Genomic DNA, 27,553 nt, shown 5'->3' with positions numbered 1-27,553 from the left:
GGTTGCAGGGGATGGGAGGTGGGGGACAGGGACTGATATGGCCTGGGGCCCTGCTGTTCTCTGCTGGTGGATCAATCTACCTGCTGGACTGGATTGGGTATTGAAACTCTTTACTAGGTCTCTGTTAGGCTTCCCCTTTCCTAGTCCTTTGGATGAGAAAGCAGGCATTTCTTGCTTTTTGTTTTTTACTTGTATCTATTCCTGTTGTATTTCTGGGTTGCAAACCTCTTATAAGAAGTAAAAAGAAAACCCAGGGAACATACCATATTGTCTTTCCTCAAGACCTGAAGTCCCAGACAGTCTACTTTCTTTCAAGCTTTCAGAGTCGTTTTATCATTATCTGTTGAATAATTTTCAGGATGTTTACTTTCATTTAAAGGGGGAATAGCCAGTCTATAACATCTTGTTCGAGAATTTTCTTCCTTGGTTCTTTTGTTTCTTCTTTTCTTTGTACCTTCCTTCCTTGTGCCTTTATTTCTTCATTCCTTCCCTCCTTCCTTCCTCTGATTAGACTGTAGCCTGGTGGACTGCAGCCTGATGCAGGGAACCAAGCTAAGTCCTACCTCAACTCCTGACGCATGGACACTGTGAGATAGTAAATATGTATTGTTTCAAGCCACCACTTTTTGTAGTAATTTGTTACATAGAAATAGAAAACAAATACAGCAACATAGAGAGATTATTGGTGATGTGAATGAAAGCTGTTGCAGAAGAGTGATTGGTTAGGAGTCAGACTGGATGAGTTGAAAGAGTGAGTGGGAGGTAAGTAAATCGAGCAAATATAAATGACTCTTTCAGGAAGCTTGCCTGGGAATAAAACAAGAACGTAGAGCTATAGCTAATGGGGCTGTAGTCTTCAGGAAAAAGTTTTTGTTTTGTTTTTTAGTGGAGAGTGACTTGAGCATGTTTAAAAGTATGTCTTTTAGAAGAATCAACTTCTTTATACTGAAAGTTTGCTTAGCTGTGCTTGATGCAGCACAGCTAGAAACAATTCACATGAAAGAACTGGCTAAGAACTCTGTCTGGTGACCTAATGTTGACCTTAACATTGAAAATATTGTAAAAGAGGATAAAAGATTATAAAATAGAGCAGTATGAACTATACTATTTAGCAAAACCTTCCTGTATCTATGATGGTTTTCTAAGGTGGATGCATTCCGTGGGAGTTGACAAAGAAGTCTTGGTAAAGGTTTCATACTACATCTGTATAATCATATTGAATTTGTAGAACTATGATATTGTATTAGACAAATTACTGTCTAACAATGCTGCACTAATTTCAGTTTATATCTCCAGATGAGAGAGGGACTCTCCGTGAATACAGAAGATCTTATGGCCTGATCCAAGGTCCACTATTCATTTCATTTCTCAGTCAGTAGAGGGAAGCCACTACCATTTGGCTTCATATGACAGATTTCTAAGGTGGGCATTTTCCATGGGAGCTGACAAAGAAGTCTTGGTCAAGGTTTCATACTGGATTTGTAGAATCATATTGAATTTGCAGAACTATGCCATTTTATTAGACAAATTACTGTCTAACAATGCTGCAATAGTTTCAGTTTTATGTCATTTTTTTCAACTTGTGCCTTTCTATAAATTATTATGTCTAAAAATATTGGTAGTAATTTTTATGGATCAGGATTTCTGATATCAAAAAATGCCTTATTTTCCTTAAAAAAAAAAAAGTTAATCTGTAATAAGAACAATAATAACAAGTGGAAAAAGAGAATAGAGAGAAAATTTTCTATATCCCAAGTACCAAGTACCTAACGTAAATATCTTTCTTAATTATCAAAACTACCCTACAAGATAGGCTTTATCATTATCGTCATTTTAAAGACAAGGAAACTGAGGCTTAGATAAAAAAAAAAAAAAAATTACCCAGGGTCCTGCAGCTTGTAAGTATCACACTAGAGAATAAACCCTCCTATGTTTTTTTTTTTATGTGACTCTAAAGTTAATGGTCTTAACCATGGTATGTTGTTGCCATTATAAAAAGATGGTTTCTTTCTCAGGGAATTAACATTCGTCTCTAACAGGACCTGCAGGATTGCTTATTACACTAAGAAGGGATAATGAAGACCTCTCTTGAAGGGAATAAAATTTTATAGACTTCTCATTATGTCTATCCATGCTCAATAACATAGTCACTCTAGCTGAGTTCCTGTGGTGACATTTCAAAAATTGCTCTAACTTTAACAGGATACAAACCATAACTAACAACACACAAACTCCAGAATATAAGCTTTTTAAGCCAGATCTTTTAAAAACTTATGCTCATCAAAAGACTTCACTAAAAGAGTAAAAAGAGAACCTACAGACTGGGAAAAAAAAATTGGCTATGACAAATCCGACAGAGGTCTAATCTCTAAAATCTACAGGAAAGTCCAACACCTCTACAACAAAAAGACAAATAATCCAATTAAAAAACGGGCAAAGGAAATGAACAGACACTTCACCAAAGAAGACATTCAAGTGGATAAGAGACACACGAGGAAAGGCTCACTATCACTAGCCATTAGAGAAATGCAAATCAAAACCACAATGAGATACCATCTCACCCCAGCATTCCTGGTGTGAATCAAAAAAAAAAAAAAAAACAGAAAATAACAAATGTTGGAGAGGCTGCAGGGAGATTACAAATCTTATGCGCTGCTGGTGGGAATGCAAAATGATACAATCATTTTGGAAAATGATACGGCGCTTCCTTAGAAAGCTAGAAATAGAAATACCATATGATCCAGCAATCCCACACCTAGGAATATATTTTAGAGAAATAAGAGTCATCACATGAATAGACATATGCACACCCATGTTCATTGCAACATTGTTCACAATAGCAGAAAGATGGAAACAACCTAGATACCCATCAACAGATGAACGGATAAACAAACTATGGTACATACACACAATGGAGTACTACGCAATGCTAAAGATCAGTGATGAATCTGTGAAGCATCTCATAACATGGATGAATCTGGAGGGCATTATGCTGAGTGAAATAAATTAATCACAAAAGAGCAAATATTGTATCAGACCACTACTATAAAAATTCATGAAAAGGTTTACACACAAAAAGAAATAATCTTTGATGGTTACGGGGTGGGAGGAGGGATGGAAAAACACTAAATAGACAATAGATAAGTGGCAACTTTGGTGATGGATAAGATAGTAAAAAATACTGGGGAACCCAGAGCAACTTGTACAAGGTAAGGTCAAGGAAGCTCCATAGATACATCCAAATTCCCTGAGGGACCAAATTGCTAGGCTGTGGGGACCATGGTCTTGTGGAATATTTAACTCAACTGGCATAACATGGTTTATAAAGAAAATGTTCTACGTTCTACTTTGGCAAGTAGTGTCTCGGGTATTAAAAGCCTATGAGTGGCCATCTAAGATTCTCTACTGGTCTCACCCCTTCGGGGGCAATGGAGACTGAAGAAAACTAAAGATACAAGGAAAAGATTAGGCCAAAGGAAAAATGAACCACGTCTACCACGGCTTCCAGTGGACTGAGTCCAGTACAACTAGATGGTGCCTGGTTACCACCACTGACTGCTCTGACAGGGATGACAATAGAGAGTCCTGGACAGAGCTGGAGAAAAATGTAGAACAAAGTTCTAACTCACAAAAAAAACAGACTGGCCTGACAGACTGGAGAAACCCTGAGAGTATGACCCCTGGACACCCTTTTAGCTCCGTAATGAAGTCACTCCTGAGGTTCACCCTTCAGCCAAAGATTAGACAGGACCATAAAACAAAATGAGACTAAAGGGGCACACCGGCAAGGGGGAATGGAATAGAAGGCAGGAGGGGACAGGATAGCTGGTAATAGAGAACCCAAGGTCGAGAAGGGAGAATGTTGACGTGTCGTGGGGTTGTTAACCAATGTCATAAAACAATACGTGCACTAACTGTTTAAAGAGAAGCTAGTTTGCTCTATAAAACTTCATCTAAAAAAAAAAAAAAAAACCCTTTGCCATCCAGTTGATTCTGACTCATAGTGACCCTATAGGATAGAGTAGAGCTGCCCCATAGAATTTCCAAGGAGCGCCTGGTGGATTCGAATTGCCAACCTATTAGTTAGCAGCCTTAGCTCTTAACCACTATGCCACCAGGGTTTCCAAAGTACAATTAAAAAAAAAAAATTGCTCTGAGTGCCACATTCCAACTGATGAGGTCTTACACCACAAGCAACAGTTACATTAGGTACTTCACTTTTGATGACAATAACATTTAACTCTGAAATATGCCTATCATCATCTCTCTTTTGTATTGCTGATGATTTAACATCATCTGCAGTCAATCATTTGACCCGGTCCACTAGTTTTCAAACATGAGCTTGCATCTGAATCTCCACAAGGGCTTGTTAAAACACAGATTGCTTGTAGCTTAGAATTTTCAAGTCAGTAGTTTAGGTGTGTATTGCAACCGTAGATTTTGCATTTTTAACAAGTTCCCTGGTGATGTTGATGCTGCTTGTATGGGGACCACACTTGGAGACCTATTGGCCCAGACCAGGTATTAGAATTATTTTTTTTCCTATAAAGAACCAGATGGTAAATATTTTTACTTTGCAGGCCATATGGTCGCCGTCGTAACTACTCAACTCTTCCTTTGTAGTGCAAAAGAAGCCACAGACAAATGGGTGGTGGCTGTGTTTCAATAACATTTTATTTCCCAAAATAGGTGTCAGGTTGGATTTGGACCATGGATCATAGTTTGGCCATAAACCAACTAGTACAAGAGCCCTGAAGAAAACATTTTTACACTTTAAATGCCAACTCAGTGAGAATCACCTGTGGGTTTATTATCCACAAAAGACTCTTCTACGTTTTTAAATAAAAACTGCAGAACATGCCAAAGACTAAGCTGACTGTGTTAAACCACCATAGAGAAGAAAAATAAGCTATACTTTTATACAAGAGTTTGTATTGTGCATATGGTTTTTGTTTTAAGATATTCATGAGCTTTTTTAAATCAAATTTTAATTAGGTATTGTTTGTAATGTTAGAAGCTATAAATTCACCACTTAAAAGAGACTAACACTATACTGAATGGCATAGATGTCAGCCCAATAAAATTATATATTGACTTTATAATAAAACACTCGACTTGCCGTGAGTATGCCCAGCTTCAATATATTTCATCTTTACCCAGAACAGTATATTTTAAGCTAATTTAAAATGCCAATATAATCTTAAAAGTCTACTAAACTGTATAGGTCAGTGAACATGATACATTAGCTCCATTCTTATGAAATGTAACTTCTTACAAAAGGGCGTATTTTAGATAAATTTTTGTCATACCGGAATGTGATTTATTTCCCTGAAAGTCATTACATGCAAACACTGTGCAGAAAGTTATTATTATGGGTCATTTTATAAACTTAGTATGCAAGCATTATGTCAAAAGTCTCAAACAATTTACTAAATGCTACAGACTAGAAATATTAAAATATCCACAGGAAAATTATAATATACTAACATTTAATAATTTGAAGATTTGATAATGGGATACATGGCTCCCATCTTCCAAAAGTTTTTCCTAAATTCAATCAAATCAAATGTTTCAGTTTGACCCATGGATTTATTTTTACCCCCAGATTTTTATTTTTTAGTCTAACGCAGTGGTCTGCAAAGAGTGCTCAGTTACAAAACAAATGTTAAAAAGCACAGTGGTCAAGTAAAAAAGGAATATGTTGACTTTAGACACATTTCAAATTTTTTTTTAATTTCAAGACTTCTCAGGACCATTGATACGCACAATATAAGTATCTAAGAAAGATTTGGTAGATTTTACACGACCTTTTCCAATCTAATTTGAACACAGAACCCAGTTTGCCGTAGAGCATCTTGAATTCCCAGAGGAATGCTCAGTTCAATCCTATTCAATAAATATTTATTGAGTACATATCATTTGACTAAGCACTTAAAGGTTAACCCTTTAGTTTTACAACATTACTCACCAAAAGCTATCTAGAACTCAGCTAAGCTTTTTTAAACATACTTACACTCCTCGTCAGGCCTCTTCCGAAGTGCTGCACGAACGTCTTTACAAGGACTTCTCTGGTATTGTGGGGGATTCCTTCCCCTTATTAGGTTCTCCATCCTATAAAAGAAAATAAAAGTGTATTTTAACATCCAAATCTTTATCAATGTGGACAAGTTAAATGGGCTAAGTCAGGAGTTACAGGCCCAAGTATCTAAAGTGGAGTGGTAGACAACACAATTAAGTGTAGTGGCAGGGAGTAAGGTAGTAGGGAGTGGCAGGGACTGTGGTAAACTGAAGAGTGCTTGGCTTTTCCAAAGTATTCCAATTTTTAAAAAATTAAAAATACCATGGGGCTGAAACTCATACGAAGTCTCCAATTAGAGACCTATTAACTAAAGAGTAATTACTTGTAAAGCAAACAAATTTATCAAAAATCAGATAATCATTTAGAAAGAAAGAGCATACTGGGAGAGAATTTCTAATTCTAATACTTGTGACTTGTAAAAAGTGGTTAAAATAAACTGCATTTTTCAATGTCAAGTAACATAACCAATGATAACAACATGAAAATACTAACAAACTCATCAAACGCAACTTACGACATATTTAACAGCACGTACTTTGTTGTCAATATTTTCTGTTTTCAATAAACTTTATTATTTTACTTCACCAATGCATGCTCTAGTAATTTCCATAGCATTAAAATTATATATTGAATGATCAGGGTTTGAAAATTCAGAACATAACCATGATATTGATTTATCATTTTGAAAATATAAACTTCTTTTTTTTAAGACATACGTATTTATGCTGATAGGATTTTGCTGGTTTTGATAACAGTTCTGGTTGATGGCATTATTATTGAATAGGGTATGGTTGTTAAGGACGATGGTAGGGGAGGGTCTCCTAGGGCTGCTGGTACATAAGATTGCTTCTGGTGTCTGGAGAAGAAATTGGGAAAGGATGATCCCATAAAAACAATATTTAGAATGGTATGAAATATGAGATAAACAACGTATTTACTAGCTCTGTAACATAACATTACTTCTGTGGGAAGCTGTCAATGGTTATTAAAAGCACTCTTTAAATATACTTCCTGAAAACAATCCTTTTGTATGCAGGGGGTGCTCTGTGTGTGTGAATGTTTATACAACCATGCCTATTTTATATAAAGTGTAAGAAAATATTTCTCAATGTGCAACGATAATTTGAACCTTGGTTTCACTTGAAGTTCAAGTGTGAGTTACTTCTCTTGACATTATGACCATACAATGACAGGGCAATAAATAGGAACCTGAAAACTTTTAAGACATAATTTGCTTTAACAACATACATAGGGAAAAATTAAGCTTACAGACCCATCTCTGCAGTTTCACTATGAGCCTTAGCCATAAGCAAGTAAATTAAATCAAAGTTTCTAATCTCTGACTCGAGTTAATTCAATGTGCAATTGGTTATGTATTGCAGCAAATGTATGGATTTCCATAATGATCTAATAACAAGTTACATGAACTTATCATTATTCACTAGTACATACAAGCTTAGGGAGTACATAGGTGGTGCAAACAGTTAACCATTTGCCTATTAACTCAAAGGTTAGCTGTTAGAATCCACCCAGAGGCACCTCAGAAGAAAGGCCTGGCGATCTACCGATTTTTTTACAAACTCAGATAGTAAAATACAACAAACATATGCTGCAAATGCAAAAATCTCCATAAAATTGTGATGTAATTTTAAAAACCAATTTTACTCATCATGATTACACTCTGATGAGGAATGACAACATATCCTGCTTAGAAATCTATGTAAACCTCCTTCTTTGATGAATTATTATTTTTCCTTTTATATCTCTAATGTGTGAAAATAAAAATAATCTAGTTGATACCCATGAAACTATGCTTGAAGTTATGTTTATGTCAGAAAAACTGAAAGACAGAAAGTACTTCCAGGGCTCTGGAAAAGTTTCACTCAACTCGCTGCCATTGCATCAAAGATCCTCAAGTCAATCACCCAGGTATCATTGTACCCAAAGGTTGCATTCTGGGAACATTAACAAGCAGACATACAGGAGATTATGCAATGTTAGCAATGTCAGATGGCTGGATGGTAACGAACCAGGGTTCTGGAATCAGACTTCTTGGGCTCAACTCCCACTCTGCCTCTTAAAGAATGATTTCGGGAAGGTTTTAGTAAATTTCTTATTAAATATAACATATTATGTATTTTTTTTATTATGTATATATATATGTTGATCTGTGGATTCCATATTGATTAATGATGATTTAGCTATTGTGGCTAAAATGTTTGCTTCTCTCAGTGTCCTTTTAAGATTTTTGAGACCTGTCAAAATGATAACTGGGCCCCTAGATATCACTATAAATTATATTAATGATACACTAATAGATGAAAAAATTAAAAACAGCATTTAAAAGTCTTTTTTTTTTCTCTTTAGTATGCTAAATGCTTTGATCACTGGTAAACACACTTAAACAAGTTAAGAGTTTTACAAAACAATTTTCATGTTCAAACTATTATGTAACTAACTATGAGACTTCCATCTTTCTGAGATTACACTCTGGCTTCTTGAACCCTTCCATGAGTGTCATCTGTGATCTACAGTTTGCATTAAATGGTCAGACAAAATGCCCAGGAATAAAGTCATGGAGCCCAGCCAGGACACAGCAAAGGAGCCATCTAGCTCTCTCGAGCTTGGCAAGCCACCAGTGGCAGTGTGTTAACAGTTCCAGCAAGGAGAGATTAAGTGTGATGACCACAGGCAACTCATTGAAGAGCTCTGAAAAGTACAGTTTACATGTTCAACTGCTGGGAAGAAATGGTGGCAGCCAGATGAATATCTAATGGCATGAAGCAGCAATCAAAGTTATGAGTAAAAATTGTCTACAACCACCTTGGTCATGTCTCCCAAACTTCGCTAGGCCTCAAAATCACCTGAAGAACTTTAAGCAAACCAGAAGCACTGATTCCCAGTACTAAAGATTCTTATTTAGTAGGCTAGGTTCATACCCAAGTGTGTGTGGTTGCTTAAAGCATCTGATTAATGTTAAATATATACATACATATATATATTTAGCTTTCTAAGTGGCATCTTTGTTTTTTAAAACTTTAAAGAGATCTTTTGCAACAGATTTATCTAATATTTAACATTTGTCAGGTGCTTTTAAGTAGCCAGAGCCCTGGTGGCACAGTGGTTAAGAGCTACGGTGAGCTACAGCTGCCAACCAAAAGGTTGGCAGTTTGAATCCACCAGGCACTCCTTGAAAACACTATGCAGCAGTTCTACTCTCTCCTGTAGGGTTGCTATGAGTAGGAATCTACTTGACGGCAGTGAGGTTGGTTTGGGGTTTTAAGTAGGCAGCTTTACACTTGTCTGGATACTAACATTTGGGAACCCCTATAAATAAAAATTATTCATGCCAGGAGATAAAGTCATCCATTATTACAGAGTTGGGGTACAGATGGCCTGGGGAAAAGACTGCAGTTAGGGCAGATACTATAAAAAGTGAAGAGTAGCCAAGGAGGTGCAATTAAAAGGCTTGCAAAGTTGCCTGGAGGTCCACCAGAAGACCCTGGAGCTGCTTATTTATAAAGCTGCAAAACTCAACAGTGCAATGATTTCTTCCAATAAGGTCTGGATCAGAGAACAAGGTTGGATTGATTTAGGACTGAGGACTCGCCAAGGAGATGTGGCAGAGGCCTAATGAATGAAGGAAGTGAAAATATGGTTGAAATGGGTTTACACTGGAATGAACAGGAAGAACAGGAATGACTGACTTATGAATGGACAAAGGAGTTGGCTTAAGAAAATAAAGGTATCAGGTATGTGACCCCTAATACTCCACAACATGTTTTCTCTTTCTCAAAACGGTGATCAAGAGCTTGACATAACTAATACCGTGATGAGCCTGTAATTTTTTTTTTTTTTTCCCCTGCCTGCCTTCTTCTTTCCACATACTTTCGTTAATGACTTTGTTTTTCTTCTGTCTGGCCACCTGTGACTTACAACCCCCCACATGAAGATTAGAGCACAGATGTCTGGCATGTATATCTTCAGTCTGATAAAAATTCTCTTGTAATTATCTTGTAATGAATAACTCATCCAGCCATGCCATCTGTGGGCTACGTGCCAAAAAGATACTTCTAACCCTAGTAACAGCCATTTACAAACTCTAATGTAAAACTGCCTTTCGGGACTCCATAAAGACAGCCTGCATTGCTGTCAGACTTGCCATTGATGTCACCTCCTAAATAAACTTTCTCTCTCTTTCTGACTTGGAGTACGTTCCATTGGTTCAACTGCTCCAGGGCACAGACCCTAATCAGGCAATAGGTATTTGCGAGAAAATAAATATTATATGCCAGGTGCTATGTTAGGTTCTTTATATACATTTTCTACGTCATCTCTATTTTCTCCATGGTTAACTTGAGGCTCGGTAACGTTAAGTAACTTGCTTGGATTCACACAATGTAGGTGAAAAAAAAAAAAAAGACAGATCTGTGTGACCCCAGAACCCATGCTACTAACTCCTGCATGGATTGACTGTGCAATATAACTTCCTGCAATGATTGAGATGGTCCATATATGTGTTGTCCAATACAGTAGCCGCATCGCCGTATTGAAACGTGGCTGGTTTGACTTTGGAACTGAATTAGAACTTAAAAAAAAAAAATAGTTAATTTTAATTTATTTAAATTTAAACTTAAATATCCACATGTGTCTAGTGGCTGCTGTATGGGAGATTACAACATGTCTGTTGTTAGGCGCCACGGTGTCTGTTCCAGCTCCTCGACCCTATGTACAACAGAACAAAACACTGCCCAGTCTTGCACCATCCTCATGATCATTGTTATGCTTGACCCCATTATTGCAGCCACTGTGTCAATCCATCTCGTTGAGGGTTTTCCTCTTTTTTGTGATCTTCTACTTTACCAAGCATAATGTTCTTCTCCAGAGACTGATCCCTTCTGATAATGTGTCCAAGGTACATGAGATGTAGTCTCACCATTCTTGCTTTTAGGGAGCATTCTGGTTGTACTTCTTCCAAGACAGATTTATTTGTTCTTTTGGAAGTCCATGGTATATTCAATATTCTTCGCCAACATCACAATTCAAAGGCATCAGTTCTTCTTTGGTCTTCCTTATTTATTCTCCAGCTTTCACATGCATATAAGATGATCGAAAACACCATGGCTTGGTCAGGTGCACCACAGCATGTCTAGAAACTAGTAATTTTTTTTTTTTTTTAATTTAGTATGCATCTAGTAAAAACATAATTCTCCACTGAAGGCCTCTAAATTGAAGTAAATAAGAGCAGGGAAATCAAGTGTTTGAGAAGTGTTCCTTATGGGGGTCTTTTGTGGACAAATAGACAACTTAAATTCTCATTGTAGAAATAGCCCAAAATAACCTCTTAGGAGCCTCTTTGCAGAAATATATTTTTACATGTAACTATGGTTTTTAACTATGGTGCTCTTTCTAGCACATTTAAGTGCTTTTTTTGGAAACTCCTTCCTAATTCAGGACCTTTACACATGCTCCTCCCTTTACCTTGAATGGTCTTTCTCCTACTCTGCCTGAATGACTCCTAACTATCCTTCCAGTCTTCACTGTAATATCGTTTCTTGAAAGAATTGTCAGTGATTCCTTAACCTAGTTGTTGTTGTTAGTTGATGTTGAGCTGGCTCTGATGTAGCACAACTTTGTATATAGCAAAATGAAACATTGCCCTAGTCCCTTGCCATCCTCATTATCATTGGTATGTTTAAGTCCCTTGTTGTGGTTATTTGTGTCAATCCTGCTAATCGAAGGATTCCCTTGTTTTTGTTGACCCTCTGCTTACCCAAACATGATGTCCTTTTCTAGAGATTGGTCTTTCTTGATGACATGTCCAAAGTCTCACCATCCTTGTTTCTAAGAAGCATTCTAATTGTATTTCTTCTAAGTCTAATTTGTTCATTCTCTGGCAGTCCATAGTGTATTCAATATTCTTCATCAACACTACGATTTGAATGCATCAGTTCTTCTTCTGTCTTCCTTTTTCATAGATTGGCTTTCACATGCACATTAGGCAATTGAAAAGACCATGGTCTGGGTCTTTTCAATTGGTTTAGTCATTAAAATGACATCTTTCTTTTTAAAACTTTAAAGAGATCCTTTGCAGCAGATTTATCCAGTGCAATACATTATTTGATTTCTTGATGGCTGCTCCCATGGACCTTGATTGTTGATCCAAGTAGAATCAAATTTTTGACAACTTCAATTTTTTCTCCATTAATCTGATTATGTCCCAAAATATGGTTCTGCCCTGTGTCCTGGGTTTTCTATCATAGCACTTTTCACAATTGCTATTATATATTAGTTGTCTGGAAACCCTGGTGGCATAGTGGTTAAGTGCTATGGTTGCTAACCAAAGGGTCTGCAGTTCAAATCTGCCAGGCGCTCCTTGGAAACTCTATGGGGCAGTTCTACTCTGTCCTATAGGGTCGCTATGAGTCGAAATCGACTCGACGGCACTAGGTTTTGGTTTGGTTATTAGTTGTCTGAAAGTTCTGTTTAATATCCACCTTTCTCTTGGACTGTAAACTCCATGAAGGCAAGAACAATGATGGTTTTATTCCACACTTTATCTGAAGAAATTTACACAGTTCCTGGCATCCATTAGCTATTTGTTGTTTCAGTGAATAAAAAAAAATCTGTATCTTCTGATCCTGCCATAAGTAAAGAGATGTTTCTGAGATCATCTGGTGTAACCTAGGTAGTCAAACTAATGGCCTTACAAATACTGCTGCTGTCCTCTCACCCCAACATAGGTGCCCCCTTGCTGTCACCTTGTACTCAACAATAGCATCTTATCATCCCACTCTCAATCACCTACAAAGCATGACCAGATATCAGAGAGTGGGGTCAGTTATTGTTGTTGTTAGTTGCCATCAGTTCTGACCCATGGTAATCCTATGTACAACAAAATGAAATATTGCCAGCCCTGTACCATATTCACAATTGTTGGTATGCTGAGTCCATTGTTGTAGCCGTTGTGTATTTTGAGCGCCTTTCAACCTAGGGGACCCATCTCCCAGCATTATATCAGACAATATTCTGTTGTGATCCATAAGATTTTCACTGGCTAATCTTTGGAAGTAGATTGTGAGAACTTTCTTTCTAGTCTGGCATAGTCTGGAAGATATGTTGAAACCTGTCCACTATGGGTGACCCCCCTGGTATCTGAAATACTAGTGGAATAGTTTTCAGTATCGTAGCAAGAAGCAAGCTGCCACAGCAGGACAAAATAACAGATGTGTGGTGGGAATGGTGTAGACAACCCTGTATTTCCATTGCTGGGTAGGGGATAGGATGATAAAGGTGGAATGAGATGCAAGGGAGCTGTCATTTCAGTGTGAATGAAACCCAGTAGAACTTTTGTCAGCAGAACCCTTTGCCTCTACCAGTAAAGATGATAAGAAAGCAAAATTATTGAATTATGAGATCAAATAAAATTAAAAAATGAAAATAAGATCAACTTGTTTTGTCTGTAAGATACCAAAGATACTAAGGTAATATTTTTCTCCCTCACTGAACTTATTACTATATTTGCTACTTTGTGAACCCAACCCAAAATGGAGATATGTAGTGATGAATGGACTTATCTGATAAATAGATAATTCAGATAAGCTTCTAAATGAAGTTCAGTGCACAAGCAATGAGCTGAGAATTTGAAAGCCCTTTTTTTTTTTTTTTTTATTTTGTGTTCTGTAGGCTCCTTAAGGACTTTTTCTTTTTCCAGTTAAGTGGATATAAAATAAATTGCAAAGGGTAAAGATCCTTGACTTACTAGTTTCTAAGAAAGTAAATTTTTCAATTGTATTTTAATAATTCACTATCTTTAATTAAACAATCTTGAATAAATGCAAGACTTTTTTAAAAAATCAAAGTGGCATTTCTTTGAGTTTCTTTAAATTTGATTTTAGGCAAAATAAAATTAAAAAAAAATTGGATGCAATAAATCACATACCTATAAATAAAAACAACCCCATACATGTAGAATGACAATCAATGTAAGTAGTGGCAGTCTGCTTCCATAAGGATTACAGCCTTGGAAACTCTATGAGTCAGTTCTATTCCGACCTACAGGGTCACTATAGGGTCCTATGAGTCAGAATCAACTCTACGGCAAGGAGTTGTGTTTTTTTTTTTTTTTTAGCCTTTATCAGTGGGAAGCTTAGTAAGATAATTGTACTGAAATATGGTTGCATTTGCTGCTTTTAAATTTATAGTAAATGTACAGGAGTATTTTTTTCAAAGCACAACTCCATGCGATATTGATGAAATCTAAAAATTCCCTGTATTAGTCTTGAAGAAAAGAGCGTACCTGCCTTTTAATTTGCCAGAGCCAAAGATTAAAATGTATTTCATATGACAAAGATCAAACATCTTTTTCTTTCCATAGTCTACTCTATTTTCCATGGTATCTTTTCACACAATACCTAGTCTATGGCAAACACTCTATAAATATTTAACAATTGACTTAATGATCGGATGAATGAAGGCTACTTCTTCCTGGCAGGAACACTTGGAAGATCCTTCTTTTCCATTCCAAATTTTACCCATCCTTGAAGGCCTATTTTTTTTTTTTTGTTTTTTGAAGGCCTATTTTTAAGTCTGAATTCTCTTGGGGCTCTCCAACAACTCGAAACCATTTCTCAACAGCTTCAAACTATACCCAGTGCTTGCCTTCTGAATCTTCCTTATTCCTTATTACACCTATTAGAAGTTTAAAAGAGTAACCAGTGGTTTTCCGGCTAGTATTATTCTCCATTCCAACACTGGTGCCTTTGTGCATAGAGATTCTAAATGACTTGAGAGCTTTGATATAGTGTGCTACAATTCTTATGATTTATTTCATTTTCACGCCAATTCTGAAGTAGGTATTAATACCACCCTTATTTGTAGATAAGGCAACTGGAAGTCTGAGCAGTTAAATAACATATACTGGGTAACACATGAAGGCCAAAGTAAGGACTTGAATGCTGGTCCTTTGACCCTTTATCTCACTATGTCACCATGCATAAAAAACATCACGCGAGCATTTTCTTTCTTCTAGTGTCTTATAATTTTATATTCTCACCAAATGTGTTACAGATATTCAATAAACTTTAAAATACTGAATATGTATTACTTTTTGTCACTTTGACTTATGTTTCTACAGGTCTAAAATTCCACAGAAATAATTTATGAAAAACTGAAATAAATAAAATAGGCACCAAAAATAAAAGTATTGCCTAAATATGCATATGAAAAAAGGAAGGGTAAGACTGCTATATTATTGTTGGAAATAGTGACTTCTAGTCTACTCCTGCCAGGGGAAAGAGAAAAAAAAGGGGGCCGCGTCCTGTGACCATCTATCCTCAGAAAGCCCTAAAACTAAGTGACCTCCCAGAGCTCCAGAATTCATTATATGGTTTTGAATTCAAGAAAAAGAAGCAAAGAGTTGAAGAAGCAGTGGAAAGTGCTCTTGGTTTATCACTGAGCTGATGTTTTCTTTTGGGGAAAAGTTGAATGTGAATTATCACGAACCAAACTCCAGGCCAGGTCTATGCTGAAAACATGAACAACAAGCATACAATAGACATTGAAAGGTATTTTAAAAGATCCAGTGTGAACTGCAAATGACAGTGCAAAAATAATCAGTACCCAATTATCTCAGCCAAATATGTTGAGCACGTAGTTAATAAGGACAAACCGAAGATAAATAAGATTATTGTAAAGAGAAACCACACCTTATTCTTTCACTCCTGCTAGAACAGGAGTGAAATGTTCAACAGAAAAGAAAAGTAAATGAGGTGTTGCTAAGTGGAAAAGAATCAGAATGCTCCATTTTAAGGCCAGAAATTTTTTACCAAAAGTACAAGGATCTGTAATAGTTACAGAGAGGAGAAATGCATTCTTACGTTGCCATGTTACACATTCAGGAAAATGGCAAACACGATGGTACATTATTCCCACCTTTATTCAAAGGCATAGGATTCAAAATAGATAGGTGTCATTATGGGCTTCTGAAAATCTACAGTCTACTAGTCCTAAATGACAAATCAGAGCTAGAATGTGAATAGTATATAATTTCTTTATAGATGTTTTAGTATGCAACTGTTACGTGAAAAATCTATGAAATTAATGAGAACGGGCAGCAACAGAAAAAAATTCAAGCTATCCACAGAACTCGAGTTTTAAACAGATTTTCTTCTCTCCTACTTTTAATGGATTTTAGTGTTTTCCTCCCTTACACATTTTGTGTAAGATATTCTTTTATTAACAAAATGAATCAGCACAAGGTTTTCCTTAAACAGAAAGCTTCCCTTATGAAGGCTCATACAAAAACAACTGATATACATGTAAGATTTAGAAATACGTTTATTGTCTCAATCACGAGACTACAATTAAGCTCTTAAAATCAGAGTAATTCAGAAAATAAATTCCTTAAAACTATATACACTGAGTGAATAAATTAACAGAAACAGTTGCTTACAAAAATTAATTATTTGCAGGGATTGCAAACATGTAAAGAAGGCATGAGTCCCTGGGTGGGGTAAACAGAGAAGCACTTGACTACTAGCTGAAAGGTTGGTGGTTCGAATCCATCCAGAGGTGCCTCAGAAGACAGGCCAGTTGATCTGCTTTCAAAAAGTCACAGCCTTGAAAACCCTATGGAGCAGTTCTACTCTGCACACGTGGGGTTGTCATGAGTTCAAATGGACTCAACGGCAACTAACAACAACAAAAGGAGGCATAATAAGAAATAAAATCAGTACATCCAAAATACTCAAAAGATGTTTACCTTACTCTCAAGAGCAAGAACAAAGCTGGCAATATAGAAGATATATATCAGTTAAAGAACGGCGAGAATTTTTGAAAACTGTCCTATACTGAACCAATATAATTACGTAAAGATAACATTGATGTGAAAAATACGTAAAAAACACTTGGTACTTCAATGGTGTGGCACTGACACACAGAAGATACCCAATAAACTTTTATTTTTTTTCCAAATAAATGAACTTTTAGGGTTAAATTATGTGAGTACTGTTTGATGGCTATGACTCTTAATGATGAGAAAAAAGGAAACTCTAGAATCAGTATCATATTTATAATTTCTCAAATTTTTAAAAGCATAAAATACCTACACTGAGATGAGAGAATAGAAAATGCTGTATCTTGTACTGGGGGAAGAAGAGTCAAGATGACTCATTTATTTAAGAAAATAAGTTTCTGGGGAAAAAAAGAAACAAGTTCTTATTTGAGAGTGAGTGAGTACCCTAACAGCCTGAACTCCTCAGATGGACATTGCATAATTCTGTGCTAATTCTAAGATCACTTAAAAAATCTTCTTGCACTTTAAAAAAAAATTGTGAGGTCACCAAGAAGGATCACATAACAGGGTACAAAAAAAAAAAAAAAAAATCACATTAGAACTCCCACCTCGTATTTTTCTTTCCTTTCCTACTACGCAGCCAGAAGGATTTGCTTTTCTTTCTTTTTGACTTTCTTCCTTTGGCTTCTTTTGTGTTTATGTAAAATATTTCACCCATTAATGTAGGTGGTGTAGTGGTTAACAGTTCGGCTGCTAACGAAAACGTCGGCAGTTCGAATCCAACAGGAGCTCCTTGGAAACTCTATGGGGCAGGTCTACCATGTCCTATAGGGTTGCTATGAGTCGGAATCGACTCATCGGCAATGTTTTTTTTCTTTATTAATGTAATATTAGAGCATGCATGTACAGCTTCTATGCTACAACCCTTGCTCCCCCACCGTCTATGTCGATCCAGCAACCAGAGGAATCTTTTTAAATCATGAGTCAGAGCCTGTCTCCACAGTGCTCCCAAGACCCCTACAACTCCCCATTCCACTCAGAGCAAAAGCTGAAGTCCTCACAATGGCCTAAGAGGCCCTTTGTAATCTGCCGTCTGTAACGTCTCTTCAACTCCTTTTCCTCTCCTTTGGATCAATCCACTTAAACATACGGGATATGCTCCTGCCTTGAACTGTTACTTTAGCTGTGCCCTCCCTTTGAAATTCTTTGACCTTGGTCACGTCTTGGCTCAAATGTTACTCTTTCAATAAGGCCTAAACTGATAACCACATTTAACAATATACTTTGACTTTCTCTCCTAATATTCTAATCCTGCACCACACTCTTGCTCTCCCCCCTTTCCCTTACCCAGCTCAAATTTTTCTTTTTTCCTAGTGCTTATCACCTTCTGCCATGTTTATTCTGCTTATTAGAAAAATGTATTCTTTTTTGACTTTAAAGACTGATACATGCTCCAAAAAGAATATGTATTATTCCTATGTTGATGATTTTTTGTTTCTGTTTTATCTATTAATTAAAGTGTAAACACATCCCACAATATGATGGTGAATGTATGTTTCTCCCTGTAGTTCTGTCATTTTTTTTTTTTTTTGCTTTGTGCAGTTTGAGGCTATATTATTTGGTACATAGGAGTTATAACATACTGATAAAACTGTTATCATTACGTAGTAATGACCTTAAGATATAATTATGCTATTTGCCTTAAGGAAACACTGGTGGCTAGTGGTTAAGTGCTATGGCTGCTAATCAAAGGGTTGGCAGTTCGAAATCGCCAGGCGCTCCTTGGAAACTCTATGGGGCAGTTCTACTCTGGCCTATAGGGTCGCTACGAGTCGGAATCCACTCGATGGCCCTGGTTTTTTTTTTTTTTTTTTTTTGGTTTATTTGCCTTAAAATCTGTTTATTTGATAATAATGCAGTTGCAAGAGTTCTCTTAGTAGACCATATTTTTACACAAATAACTCGTGTCTTCTGCATTTGTTTGCAAGCTGTAACCTCCCCCTGCAAGGCATTTTCATAAGTGCATTATGCTAATTTTTTTTTAACAGCAACATGTGGAAGAGAACTGGCATGGTAATACTTGGGAGGTTGCTTCTGGGTTGGGAGGAGAAGAGGAGGAAGGGTGCAGCTGGCAAACAAACACAAAGGGTGCAGGTTATCTGGGTAAAAATAAGGTAATTGCCTGGAATATCATTTCCCATACTTCAGTGCCAATTTTTTTGGATTTTTGTATTCAAGGTATGTCTCTTGGAAAGAGTATGTCATTGAATTTTTTAAATCCAGATTTTTTAAATCCAATTCTTAATTGGACATTATATTTACGTTTATCTGATCTACTGATAATAATTTGAATTTATTTCTACTATCTTATCGTGTGCTTTCTATTTACAGAAATTTTTAATTTTCTTTTCTTCCCTTCTTTTGAATTAAGATTTTTTTTTTCTTTGTTCATTGCATTTTTTCATGACTTCTAACTTGGAGATTTTGATTTCTATGTTTAGATACATTCACGTGTTTAATTGCTTACTGTTCTTTATTGCATCTCAGGCCTTTTATCTTAAATCACTTTCCTTTTACCTGAAGTACATCTTTTAAAATTTTCTCTGGAGTTAATCAGGAGATTTTAAATACCCTCAGATGTTATTCATCTGAAAATGTCCATATTTTGCACTTTTTGAAAAATAGATTTGCTAGATGAATAATTAAATATGGGTAGTTATTTATACAGTTTATTAAAGGCTTTGTTTCTAATTTATTGCTCCATTGTTGCCATTGAGAAATTAGTTATTAATTTATTGCCCTTCCTTGGTAGGCAATCTTTCTTTTTTTTTTTTCTCACTGATTTGAAGGTCTCTTCATTGTCTTTAGTGTTCTTAACTTTCATTGTGATATTGTCTAGCTGTAGTTTTCTTTTTTATATTGGGTTGACATTTTAGATCTGAGATTTTGTGTCTTTCAACAATTCTAAATTATCATCCATTTTACCTTTGAATATTAGATTTTCCCTGGTTTTTCTATTTTCTCCTTTTATAACTGAGATTACACATAATTTTAGACCTTTCACTCTATCCTTAATGTGTCTTAGCCTCATGGGCTGGGTACTGTCTTTTTGCCACTCTAGATCCTCCCTCCTCCATTCTATTCTGTGTTCTGGGACACTAACCTCTATGTATATTTGGCCAATGAGAGGTGCAGCAGAATATATGAGGGTGGAAGGAGAGAGGTCAGGGTATTTATTCACTCAGCTATCTCTTTAATGAGTTGTGGGTTGGCAGCAGCTGCATTGTTGTACCAACAGTTACAGTTTCTCTCAGACAACCCTCTACAGCTGCAATAGCCCTCTCTAATTTTACGTAACATTTCCTTTTAAGTGTTCCTTTAGGCATAATGTGAAATCCTGGTGTAGTAGTGGTTAAGAGCTACGGCTGCTAACCGAAAGGCCCATTGTTCGAATCCACCAGGTGCTCCTTGGAAACCCTTTGGGGCAGACCTACTCTGTCCTATAGGGTCACTATGAGTCAGAATCGACTTGACGGCAATGGGTTTGGTTTTTTTGGTTTTTAGGCATAATGGCTCCCCTCTCTCATTAGCATGAGGATACTTTATTATCCTTTTTTTTTTTTTAATTCTGCCTATTCTGTTCTTGAAAATCCACTGATTATTTTTATAGTCTCCTGTTCCTCTCTCACATTTCCATTCCTCATTTCTTGAAACACATACCATTTTAGAAAATTCCAATGTCTGAAGATTTTGTGGTCTAATTATTCTGGCTCTTGTCTCTGCTGACTTTGATTTATGGTGTCATGTTTCTCTGTGTGTTTTACAATTTTATATAGTGATCTCATGTTTCCTGGAAATTTATATTTGAAGATTCTTTGAAGCTATGATTGGATTTTATTTTACTTCAGAGAAAACTTGCAGTTAGTTTTGACAGTCTTAGAGGCAATGACCCAAGATACAAGGTCTGTTTTAAATTAACTTTTCCTTTTGAGGTTTTTTGACCTCATGTTGTTGTTGTTAGGTGCCTTTGTATCAGTTCTAACTCATAGTGACCTAGGTACAACAGGATTGAACACTTCCCAGTCCTGCACCATCCTCACATCTGTTGCTATACTTCAGCAAGTCAGTGCAGCCACTGTATCAATCCACCTCACTGAGGGTTTTCCTCTCTTTCATTGACCATCTACTTTAACAGGCATGATGTCATTCTCCAGGGACTGCTCACTCCTGATACCATGTCCAGATTACCCCAGATACAGTCTTGCTATCCTTTCTTCTAAGGAGCATTCTGGCTGTACTTCTTCCAAGACAGATTTGTTTGTTCTTCTGGAAGTTCAGGTATATTCAATATTCTTCACCAACACCATTATTCAAAGGCATCAATTCTTCTTCAGTCTTCCTTATTCATGTGTATTTTTCATAAGCATATGATGTGATTGAAAATACAATGGCTTGGATCAGGCACACTTTAGTCCTCAAATAGACGTTTTTGCTTTTTAACACTTTAAAGAAGTCTTTTGCAGCAGATTTGCCCAATGCAATATGTTATTTGATTTCTTGACTGCTGCTTCCATCAGCATTGACTGTTGATCCAAGTAAAATGAAATCCTTGACAACTTCAATATTTTTTCCATTTATCATGATGTTGCTTATTGGCCCAGTTGTGAGGATTTCTGTTTTCTTTATATTGAGGCGTAATTTATATTGAAAGCTGTAGTCTTTGATCTTCGTCAGGAAGTGCTTCAAGTTCTCTTCACTTTCAGCAAGGACGGTTGTGTCATCTGCATATTACAAGTTGTTAATGAGTCTTCCTCCAATCCTGATGCCTTGTTCTTCTTCATATAGTCCACTTTCTCAGATCATTTGCTCAGTGTACAGGCTTAATAAATATGGTGAAAGGATACAACCCTGATCCACACCATTCCTGATTTTAAACCACAAAATATCCCCTTGGTCTGTTCGAAAAACTGCCTCTTGGTCTATGTACAGGTTCCTCATGAGCACAATTAAGTGTTCCGGAATTCCCATTCTTTGCAATGTTATCTATAATTTGTTATGATTCACCCAGTCCAATGCCATTGCATAGCCAATAAAACATAGGTAAACATCTTTCTGGTATTCTCTGTTCTCAGCCAAGATCCATCTGACATCAGCAATGATATTCCTAGTTCCATGCCCTCTTCTGAGTCCAGCGTGAATTTCTGGCAGTCCCCTGTGGATGTATTGCTGCAACTGCTTTTGAATTACCTTCAGCAAAATGTTACTTGTGTGTGATACTAATGATATTGTTCGATAGTTTCCACATTCTATTGTATCACTTTTCTTTGGACAGGGCACAAACATGGATCTCTTCTAGTTGGGTGGTCAGGCAGCTGTCCTCCAAATTTTTTGGCGTAGACGAGTGAGTACCTTTAGCACTGCATCCATTTGTTGAAACATCTCAGTTGGTATTCTGTCAATTCCTGGAACTTGGTTTTTCGCCACTGCCTTCAGTGTAGCTTGGAATTCTTCCTTCAATACCATTGGTTCTTGATCATATTCTACCTCCTGAAATGGCTGAACATCAACCAATTCTTTTTGGTACAGTGACTCTGTGTATTCCTTCCATCTTCTTTTGATGCTTTCTGTGTCATTCAATATTTTGCAATCCTTCAACATTACAACTTAAGGCTTGAATTTTTCTTCAGTTCTTTCAGCTTGAGAAATGCCGAGTGTATTATTCCCTTTTGGTTTTTGAGAACTCCAGGTCTTTGCACATTTCATTAGAATACTTTACTTTTGACCTTATAAATAGTGTGAATTTAGTGGTTATGAATTCTCCTGGGGAGATTTTCTTTCTCTCCCTGCATTAGAAACCAGTCAAATTTCCTTGTGTCCATTTCTTTGGAGGATTCTATCTCATTACCTATGCACTAAGGAGTCCTGGTGGTTCTGTGGTTTAATGCTCAGATGCTAAGTGAAAGTTCGGCGGTTTGAACCCACCAGTCGTTCCGCAGGAGAAAGATGTGGCGGTAGGCTTCCATAAAATTTACAGCCTTGAAAACCCTATAGGATAATTCTACTCTGTAATATAGGGCTGTTTTGAGTCAGAATTGACTCAACAGCAAAGAGTTTACCTGTGCACTGAAGGCGAAGTCCTTTGGTATTACAGTTTTATAGGGAAGTGTCCTATTAGATTCCACATTTTGAGGGATATCTAAGCTTTATTTCCTGGATGCTTAGCTACTTCCAGCCAGTAAAGCAGGAGCTCAGAATCACTAGGCTTTAGCAGATATTCTTAGAGTAAAATCTACTTTCAATTCTTTCTTGCCTTCAATGGTTTTCTTCTTGATTTAGCTTTTGGATACTGCAAATTCCTTCTTTTCTAACCAGTTCAGCATCTCATTTAAAGAACTGTAAATTCTATTTTGTCCAGGTTTTTTAGTTGTTTTCATGGGAAGGTACTTTGAGGGTATTTAGAGCATCATGCTTGTAATAGAAGTAACTTTTTAAAAAACAAATTCAGTTGTATCATGATGATATATTTTGGAAGTAATAAAATCAAGTTAATATAAATTACTTAAAATGTTGATATCTTCTTTAAAATATAAGGAAACTGAGCCTTAGAAATGCTAAATATATAAGCTATCAGAGGTTACAAAATAGCAAGTGACAGTTCAAATACACAGAAGATAGTTAAAGGGGATTCTTGGGACTTTTTAGGAGCCCTGGTGGCACAGTGGTTAAGAGCTTGGCTGCTAACCAAAAGGCTGGCAGTTCAAATCCACAAGCCACCCTTTGAAAACCCAATGGGCAGTTCTACTCTGTCTTATAGGGTCACTATGAGTCAGAATTGAGTCGATGGGAACACGTTTGGTTTTATGGGTTTAGGACTCTTTGTAGCACATTTCAAAACTGATGATATAGGTAACCTTCTAGTCTGCTTACACATGATTGTATAACTTATTCTGAAGAAATTCTGTTGTTGTGGTGGTGTGCCATCTGACTCATAGCGACCCTACAGGACAGAGAAGAACTTCCATTCCTAGGCTGTAATCTTTAGGAGGGAAATTCTACCTATAAGAAATATCTCAAAACCCTGGTAATTATTTACATTAAATCATCTATTCAAAAACAGTGCTATTAAGTCATTAATTACCTTAAATAATAATTATAAGGTTTTTATTTTGACTAGTTGTCTTACTTTAAAAATATTATGCTGAGTGAAATAAATCAATCACAAGAGGGCAAATATTGTATGACTGCACTTATATAAAAATACAAGAAAAGGTAAATGTATAGAGAATAAACTCTATTAGTGGTTACTAAGAGTGGAAGGGAGGGGAAAAGGCGACTTAATGGTCATGGAAATATTGTCTTGGCTAAGGGTAGGGTTGAACAGCCAATTATTTTAATTGCTGTCAATAACTTGTACACCTGTAAAAAGTTGACTTGCCCAAAGTTGTGTGATGGATATACTTACAACAATGACCAAAAAAAAAAAGAGTAGCTGCTAAGACTGCTTATGTACAACCAAAAACCTTATGGGATTTGGTTTCTTGGTTTGGAGGTTTACAGCCATGGTTTCATGGCGTATCCCACTTAGTTGGCCTGATAACATGTTTAGTTCTCCCATTCCATTTCCTAATTCATTATATAGTGCCTAGGGTCTCAAATTGAGTCAGAATCGACTCGACGGCAGTGGGTTTTTGGGGTTTAGGGTCTCAAAAACTGCAAGTGGCCATTCAAGGCACAACAATTGGTCTCTTTTTGCCTGTAGTAACATAAGGAGAAGGAGAGTCAGGAATAGGAGGAGGATATGGAATGTGTGGCTAAGTGCCTCCATGAACAACTGCCTACTTTGCCATGAGACCAGAAGAACTGGATGGTGCCTGGCTACCGTTAGTGAACATTTTGATCAAAGATTCTATAGAAGAATTCTAATTAAAAGGGGAAAAGTGCAGAACAGAAATCCAAATTCTCATGAACTCTAAACTTTCTGTAGCCATAGAGGCTAGATGAATCCCTGATACTACTGCCCTGAGATAATCTTTAAACCTTAAACCAAAAATACCCCTCAAAGCCTTCTTAAAAACAAACAGCAGTTTATCTTAAATAGTAAAAAATATCTGCCTTGAGCATCACGCTCTTTTAGGAACAATCTATATAGGATGGAAGTAACAACAGTAACTTGAAAGATTAGATAGGAACCTTACAGGGCAGTGAGTTTATATTAATGAGGTTGGAACAACTCAGAAAAGGAGAGTGAGGATGGACACACAACTCAAGGAATATAATCAATGTCAGTAAATTGTACATGTAGAAACTGTTGAATTGGTGTATGTTTTGCTGTGTATATTCTCAACAACAACAAAATAAATAAACTTTTAAAATATATTATTGTGTTTTTTAGATCAATCATAGAGTAATAATATCTCAAGTATATTTATCATTATTAGTAACACAGAAGTGCTGGTGAGAAATTAGGTCAGTGTGAATTTAGGTCGATAACCAGCAGTACACACACAGACACATAACACGAGTATATAATTTCTGGATTATATTCTGACCGTGCATTTTTAAAAAGACATTTAGGTAATTGAATATTTATGTCAGTTTCTTCCTTTGCCTTCCCTTCCTTTCCATTTTTTTACCAACTATAATGTAGTAAAGATTATGGTAGTTCCTTCTTGGTGCTTTCTACTGTATTGCTGCTAAAATTATTTATCTCTACCAACATGAACATCATAAAAATTTATCAACATTTAAGCAATCATTAGTATCTAAAGGTTCTATTTAGTAGAAAAATCCTTTGCAACTCTGTTCTTTATATTGAGAGAAATGTTTGTACAATAAGAAATGTTAGATAACCTGGGAAGTCTTGTTAAAAAACCGAAGCCGTAAGTGGGTTACTTGCAAAGCTTTTTTTCCCCATTTATCTATTGCCATATATTAAAAGCTAAATGTCATTCTTTCAACTGCTACACAGCAACAATCTCTCTTTTGAAGTTTTAATTAGAAAATTATTGGCATGTCGAGAAAGGGTACACTATTCTATACATAGGCCTTCAATTAGTTCTCTTGGTATTTACTGCCTTTCCTTCTCTCTGTTCTGTTATTTTAGATTAGTAATTCTCAAATTTGGGGAGCAGATGACCAAGTTTTCACTAGGAGAATGAGAAAAATAAGCATTGTACTAAGGTGTTCATTAAGTGATCTTTTTGGTATTAAAATATTATTTCTCTTGTATAAAGAAAGTGATAGTTAATGGTAAGGTTATCATTATCATCCTAATACAATTTTTGACCCCATTTCTAAAACCTGTTACTGCTGTAAAATCCCAATGTCTGCAGGCTACTGACTTGCATGATCTTGGGGAGGGTCTATAAGGAGAAAATGGCATTCTTGACCAACTTGGTAAGATGGAGGTTAGTAATACCCTTGCTTAAGGAAATGATACGAAAAAGCAAGGAAGGTGCTAAGCACTGTTCCAGGCTCATAGTCCCAAACCCACTGTGTTAAGTCAATTCCAACTCATAGAGACCTCATAGGGTTTCCCAGGCTGTAAATCTCTATGGAAGCGAACTTCCACATCTTTCTCCCACAGACCTGCTGGTGGTTTCCAAACCATCAACCTTTTAGGTTAGCAGTTGATCACTTTAACCACAGTGCCACCAGGGCTTCTGGCTCATAGCAGGGACTCCAAAAATGCTACCTCCATAGATAGTGAATGAATGTACAATCATAAACATGTTGGGGGGGGGATATTTTGAATGTCTGCTGCTCATGCAGAAGTTTTGCACGTTGAATGGATTTTGAGAGCTCTCCGCTTGCAGCACTATAATGATAAGCACTATAGAATGCACCAGTGAATACTGACAACCAAACAAGTACCAAAAACCAATATATATCATGGATACTCTCAATCCAAATCTATTGAAAATTTGGAAGGAAAACAAAAAAAATACTCAACTAAAACACTAAATCCAGCTCAATTCCAGTTGAAAAAATCAGGGAATAAAACTGACAACAAATAAAATACTTCCTGACTGTACTTCACACACAAATTTATTTTTTCACGCTTTTAGCAATATTATCTTACATAGGAGTTTCTAAAAGTGATCAGTCAGCAGCTATTTTTGCTAATTTTGAATACAAGCTATGTTTGGTGGCATCAAATGGTACTATTTCTAATCCTTACGACTAGAATGGCATTTTCTTCTAGAATGGCTAGCACTATGTAAACAAGCATTGATAAATTATAAACTTAGATAAATAGATGCATTATATATCCATTTAGTGATTTAACATAAAATAACTCATCATTAGAACTGAGATTTTATTAGACCTTATACTTAAATAAGTCGCCTTCTACGTTTGTTAAAATAATAAGCATGTTCTTGATCAGAAAATCATAATGTATTACGAAAAAATGTGAAGACATATCAGTTCACATGACTAGTTGTTTTGTAAATTTTAGCTAAAGTCTAATTTCTAGGAACTGAAAGAGAGGGAAGAAATGTGATCTCTAAATAGACTGTGTCTCTATTAGGCTTTGGCGGCTAACGGCTAATTGATTGTTTTATTAACTGAGGTTCTGTGGTCTGATCACTGCCCAGATGAGAAACTGTTTTCGGAGCATGTCTCTGTCACTTTGGATTGAGGTGGAGACAGACTGACTCACTGTAGTGTGGGCATAG

The 27,553-nt window shown here is 36.4% G+C and overlaps 1 long non-coding RNA gene across 1 annotated transcript in view; it reads right to left on the bottom strand.

The window, feature by feature from the left end:
- The window catches only part of LOC135230740 (uncharacterized), a 187,107-nt gene that overhangs the window by 31,985 nt on the left and 127,569 nt on the right, over positions 1-27,553 (bottom strand). Inside the window, exon 2 of the long non-coding RNA XR_010321415.1 lies at positions 6,014-6,111. This is a non-coding gene — a long non-coding RNA (uncharacterized LOC135230740). The remainder of the gene's footprint in view (positions 1-6,013; positions 6,112-27,553) is intronic.

The sequence above is a fragment of the Loxodonta africana genome, chromosome 3 (assembly GCF_030014295.1).
Source record: "Loxodonta africana isolate mLoxAfr1 chromosome 3, mLoxAfr1.hap2, whole genome shotgun sequence".
Classification (NCBI taxonomy): domain Eukaryota; kingdom Metazoa; phylum Chordata; class Mammalia; order Proboscidea; family Elephantidae; genus Loxodonta; species Loxodonta africana.
The sequence above is the reverse complement of the archived record's forward strand: the minus strand, read 5'-3'. Positions and strand labels throughout refer to the sequence as shown.